Raw genomic sequence first — 6,638 nt, 5'->3', positions numbered from 1 at the left:
GAACCGGGCCCTCTTGGTTCCTCATTTGTTTTATCTTTATTAGTGAATGTAACTATGAGTATGCAATTTTCAGTATGATGGCAGTAGTTGGGAGAAGATGAAAAAAGAAATCAAGCTTTTATAAATGAAGTCCCAGGACACCTGGCATCTCAGTTAAGCATCTGACTTCAGCCCAGATCATGATCTCATTGTTCTTGAGTTTGAGGTTCAAGCCCCACAGCAAGCTCTCTGCTGTCAGCATGGATCCTTCTCGGGATCCTCTGTCCCCCTCTCCCTCTGCCCTTTGCATGGTCGCTCCCTCAAAAATAAACATTAAAAATAAATAAATAAAAATAAAAATGAAGCCTGGGCACATTCCTGTCAATATGACCAAATAGATATTACAAAAGTCACTCTCCAAGCATGATTATATAATACATATGCCTAAAAAATTAAGAGAAGTCCCCTATAGTCAAGCCACAAATAGGAAGGGAAAAGAGGAAAGTTTAGAATCCAATAATGTTGTGTCATGACAGATGGTAGCTATACTTTATAGTGAGCATAGCATAACCTATAGGGAGGCTGAATCACTGTGTTGTACACCTGACACTACTGTAACATTGTATGTCAACTATACTTAGGAAAAAAAAAAAGAATTAAAGAATCCATGGAAACAACCTAACTATGGAAACAACAGCCTAAGGGTATTTGTTGTGATACATACTATTAAATAAATATGTCAATATATTCACAGGTGAAATAAATAAAAATATGACTATAGAAAAATTAACACATAGATTTAGAAAGACAATATAAATGTTTAAAATGCTAATTAGCAGGTTAGACTCAGTTAAATATATACTTTTAGTAATCTCTCTCCACATATAGGAATTAGGGAAATTGAAGGGCCCCCATGAAGGACTACTTTTTCACCCCTTTTCATGCTTCTATTCTTGCTAGGGCCTGTACTCCCACCTTACACACACTTTATCATACAGATAATGTATGGCCTGCTTGTACAGGTCAAGGAGTTAATAATTTCTTTGGAGTCTTCTAGCACAATAGGTAACTAAGGAGAAACTGGGCAAGGTTGTCATGTATGTTTTCTAGACGCATGGCTGTGGGGCAAAAGAGACTTACGGAAGACACCTAATACTTGTCTTTGTTTTAACCAGTTCTTGGATGCCTGAGAAGACACATAACCCAGACCACAATCCTCAATAAAAACCCTCGACTCCAAGAAAATACAAGACTCACTCTCCTTTCCTTTTGAGTCTCCCAGACTCTCTATTTCTGCACTCTTTCTGTGTCTTCAATACACTCTGCTCTCTCTCTCTTTTTTTTTTTTAGCTCATATTTTATTTCTGTTCTGTGTGAAGCCAAGAATCCTCTTGGCTGGTCCTGTGGGATCCCTTCTCAGTCCTTGGACCCATCCAACCTGTATTAGACACACATATAGAAAAGCATGTTTACATATGCTGAACCATTTGAATATGAGCTACATATTTTTCTATAAATATTCATCAGACACCTCTGAATTTTAAGGACAGTTTCCTACATAACCATTACATTATATGTATATACATGTGTATATGCTTGATATACACATACATGACAATATATCATAAATTTGAAGTCATGAATATCACTCTAAAATGTAATAACTTCTAATATTGTTCATATTTAATTTTCCCCATTGTTCCAAGAAGATATATTCCATAGAAATTTTGAACAAAGATCCAATCAGTATTTACGTATTGCTTTTTTAATGTTCTTTTAGTCTGTTTTAAAGTAATATGTATTTCCAATTTAGGGGCAGAGTTTCTAAGATTGATTCTGACAAATGGCCAGACCATCCTTGGAGTACATCCCCTTTTCTAGATTTGTCTGTTTCCTCATAATGTCATTTCACTAAATTTTCTGTAAATTGGAAATAGGTTTGGTATGCAGGGTTAATTTAGATTCAGGTTAAGCATTTTTGGCAAGACAACTTTCTATGCAGTGTTGTTTATTTAGAATAGAATTGTGTCCAGAGGTACCTAAAATACCAGGTTTTCCCATTATTTATCGGCAACTGCAGTTTGATTTTTTTGGTTAAGATATTAACTTCCAAATATCACCATTGTAAATTTGCTTTTTCTTTTGCATATGAGATAATGGTGTGAATATTTGTTACCCAACTATTCTTCATCTAATTGCTTGTACAAATAATAATAGAATGAATGAGCCAGTTATTGAATTATAAAGCAGTGGCCCCTTGTTTCCTTCTGTAACTGTTATATTTATTTGTTGAGAGCCTTCTGTAGAGAGGAGCTTTTTATATAAATAATTTTAATATGCATGTATATACACATTCTCTCTGTGTGTACATATTACATATACATTTAATCTAGTCTCTAAAGACAAATGTATTATTGTGTTTTTTTATTAAAGTTTATTTATTTTGAGGGGGAAATGAGTGAGAGAAGGACAGAGAAAGAGAGGCTGAGAGAGAAACCCAAGCTACCAGCACAGAGCCCACTCCAAGACTTGAACCCACAAACCGTGATATGATGACCTGAGCTAAAATCAAGTCAGGTGCTTAACTGACTGAGCCACCCAGGTGCTCCAACAAATGTTTTATTTTGTTAGCATGAGGAAAATGTACATGAATGCAAACAAGTTACCACTTTTTCAGGTTGTTGACATGGGTTACCTGGGACAGAATGAAGAAGTTGAAATTCAATGTCAGTTGAGAGAAAAAAATATAGGAAAAGAAATTAAAACATTCACTTATATCATTCCCCCTTTTAATGGGTATAAGGCCACTAAATATAAATAAATAAATTAATTAATTTATTTAATTAAAACACACATATGTATACATAAATAAATAAATTAATTTATTTAATATAAAACACACATATGTATGTGTGTTTTTATATATGTATAATTACATTTCATTTTGTTATAGAATAAAGTTAGCAAGAGAGCCAAAAACTCTCTGAACCTTAGTGGGGAATTGTGTGTAGTTCAATATTAAAGCAATGAACCTTTCATTTTTTAAGGGAATTTGAAATAAACCTCTGTGTTCTCTGACACAGATATGCTGGGAACTCAGACATAGACTGCCTTCTGGAGAAGAGCAAAAAGGTAGACGATGTTAGAAATAAAGCCAAAAGAATTCACCCAGCAATAGTCTTTACCTCAAAGATCAGTGGTCACTAAGGCAAATATTCATATCCAGGCTTTACTCAGGCCCACACCCACATATCATTTCAGCTGGGATAGGTAAGCCAATAAGACATCAACTTTTATGAAGTCTGAAATACCTCTGAAAATCTATTGCTATGTGTACATGTCTTCTATGTAAAATGAACTTCTCTAATTATTGGTCTCAAATTAAAATCCCTGAGCAGTGGAATTGCTCAAAGTTAGAAATTTGGTAGGATTGTGGCTTTAGATAATTATTTCAGAGTAGAGTTGAGCTCTGTGCTGCAGGTTGTGTCTTCCTTGAGAAAACAGAAGCCCAAACATATATAGCATCTGTGGAACTGAGCCGGTCAGGAAAATACTCCGGACCTACTCACATGGGAAGTAGCGAGAAAACAAGGGGATTGAGAACAAGTGTGTGTCCTGGGGAAATATGGCAGTGGTTTGAAGAAAGGTTGGAGCTTAGCAGGCAGCACTTGGCATTGAGAGCAGATAATCCTAAAAAACACCCAACTGAGTGTATGTAGGTACCCATAGGAGAAGATAAATTTAGGGGCTTTGTGGTTTTCTTTGTAAACCAAGAAGGTATAATTAAAGAGTAATGAAGACATCAGAAGTATAAACGTGTGTGTGTGTGTGTGTGTGTGTGTGTGTGTGTGTGTGTATTTTAACCTGGGAAAGACCTCTAAGTACACTTGTTTTAGCTTCCTAGATATACACATTCATAGCATTCATGTGATTTGCCTCAAAGTCAGATATTTACTTTATGTTAGAAGCAAGACCATGACCCAGAGCAATTGCCATATGGGTATTAGTCAGATTGACTATTTAAAATAAACTGCCAGTATCTGTATTTTTCTTGGTCTTTCATGAAGTTTCCCTGTAAATAAATAACTAATTAAATAAAATTCATATTTGCATATTAATATAATATGCAAAACCAATATGGCTCAGGAATTTGTCACTGGCTGTATAGCATAGAAGTTACCTTTCATTCAGAAATTGATTTAATACATTTGCTTTGGCTATCAACTTAATTTTGCTTGTGTGACATGCCTTGTGAGAGAAATATTCCTTTACTCCTCATTTTATTTCTGCTGCTTTTTATTTTAACAACTAGAATATCTTATAAATCATGAACTTTTTAAAAGTTGATTTCAATGTACATAATCAGTTTTTGGCACCAAGGCCAAATATTCACAATGAACATAATTCAGATTGTACATGACCACTGGGTACATATACTTGAGCCTGTGGGGTTTGTCCTTGGATGTTATCTAGACAAAAAGAACAATGCCTGCCTTCTGGAACAAGAGTTTGTTGTTTAAAAGAGAATTGAGACCTAATGAAGAAGTCACCTGGAAGTAAAGGCTGTGACTGAAATAGAGAATGTTCACATTTTAAAAATTGGGAGAGAAGTGAAAATACATTCATTATTTTTTTAAATGTACATAATCATTAGATTACTGCCTGAACAAAATATTTTTAATTTTGTATACATGTTAAAGTTATGCTTTATTTTAGGTGATTTAGAAATGAGGAGAAAACATGGAGAAAAGAATGGAATCAGAATGCCATCTAAGGTGAAGACCTGCTACCCACAGTAGTCTAGCCAGATTGCCGGCTATAGGCAGTCACATATCCATTGCAGCAGTTGGTTAAGGGAGCCTGATCTTCCTTAGTCTTGAATAAATGTCCAAAAAGAATTACATAAAAAAGAAGTAAATTTCCTTTTACTAGGCATGGAAGAAGAAATATTAGGGAGAGAGTCTTGCTGTATGGTGATTTTCAGGTAGTCAACTCTATATTAGTGTGTGTGTATGTGTGTATTCCCTCTGTATCTCATTTTGATTTCTCATTAGGACATATGTAAACATGCAGCATTGCAAGGAATAGGCCATTTGTGCCAAATTGTTGGATTCATTTCAGCTTTTAAACATTGATTTCTTTGAATTATCCCAAAATAAAAACAAAGGAGATGTTTTTCTTCTCTAGAATAGGGTATCATGGTTATCATTCTATTTGCCAAACTCTTAATGTTGTAAAGAAAATTATGTTGGTTACATTGATACATAAGCTAACATAGAGTAAATAATGTACATATGTGCTTAAAATAACAAACATCATATATATTGTTGAAATATTTTAAAACACATACTGGGCCATGGCAACAACAGGAGGAGGCTAAACTGATAATTCAAAAGTATGTTAAATGTTTGAATTTAAGCCTCTCAATTGATTGACCTGGGAAGTCCAGGGCATATACAAGACATAACTAAAAATAAAAATGACTAACTCCATGCTAGATATAAACAGTTACTTCTAATTGCAGTGAAATATTGGAATAATCAACCATCTGATTTGCCTCGGATGGAACTAAGAATTTATATATTTACCCTCAGGGAATGTTTATCACAAGCATTTTCTGGTATCAGAGGACTTTTTCTCAGGGAATACAAATTGACAAACTAAATCCCTGGGATAGTTCAAATTTTTCTCCTCTTGGTAACTGTTGTTAGAATTCATATTCCTAGTTTCTTTTTTTTTAGTTTTTTTAATGTTTTATTTATTTTTGATACAGAGAGAGACAGAGCATTAGAGGGGGAGGGGCAGAGAGAGAAGAAGACACAGAACCAGAAACAGACTCCAGGCTCTGAGCTAGCTGTCAGCACAGAGTCTGATGTGGAGCTCGAACCCACGAACGTGAGATCTGACCTGAGCCAAAGTCGGAGGCTTAACCTACTGAGCCACCCAGGTGCCCCAGATTCCTAGTTTAAATTTGCTATACCTTGAAATCAAAGATTATTACTGGGGAAGTATGAAGTTCATATATAGTTTGGTTAATCATTTCCTATTTACCTTAAGTTAAGCCGTATTGCTTTATTAAGATTCTAACACATGAAAATATTGACTGAACTTGACTCATTAGTATGAAGTTGAAATATTCATGGAGAAGTCTAAGCAAACTTTTTCATTTTATAATGTCCACTAATGGCTTATAATCAAAGCACAACCAGCTAGCTAAATAAGAAGCCATTAGCTTGTTTGAGGTCTAAACAAAGGATAATGTAATTGCTAGGGTTTTTTCCCCTACCGTAGATATTAGCCAGGGATATTTTTTTTCATCAAAGCCAATCATTGTAGACAGTCAGTCTGACCAAAGAGCATTAAAAAGATTTCTCTTCAATAATAAGGGCTTTTAAAAAATTTTGCCTGCATTATATTAAATACTCTTTAAGCTCTCTTATTCAATTTGACTGAGAAAAGTTCTGGAGTACTAAATCACAAGCATACATTTCTCAAGAAAGTAGAAATTCACTGAGCAAGGCAAAACTATAGATGAAGAAGTGTAAGCCATATTTAGGGGTTAGAGTTCCTTCAGGCCTTTACTTAACAAAACAAAGTGCTGAGTCGGTTGCACAGCTGTTCTGGAGGAATGTTTATCACAAGCATTTTATGGTATTAGA

General features: G+C 34.7%; 1 pseudogene; it reads left to right on the top strand.

Moving 5' to 3' along the window:
• Positions 1 to 4,373: 4,373 nt before the first annotated feature.
• Positions 4,374 to 4,539, top strand: LOC115306001 (annotated as a pseudogene).
• The last annotated feature ends 2,099 nt before the right edge of the window (positions 4,540 to 6,638 follow it).

This window comes from Suricata suricatta, chromosome 11 (genome assembly GCF_006229205.1).
Source record: "Suricata suricatta isolate VVHF042 chromosome 11, meerkat_22Aug2017_6uvM2_HiC, whole genome shotgun sequence".
NCBI classification, from domain to species: domain Eukaryota; kingdom Metazoa; phylum Chordata; class Mammalia; order Carnivora; family Herpestidae; genus Suricata; species Suricata suricatta.
This window is presented reverse-complemented; position numbering and strand designations above follow the sequence as displayed.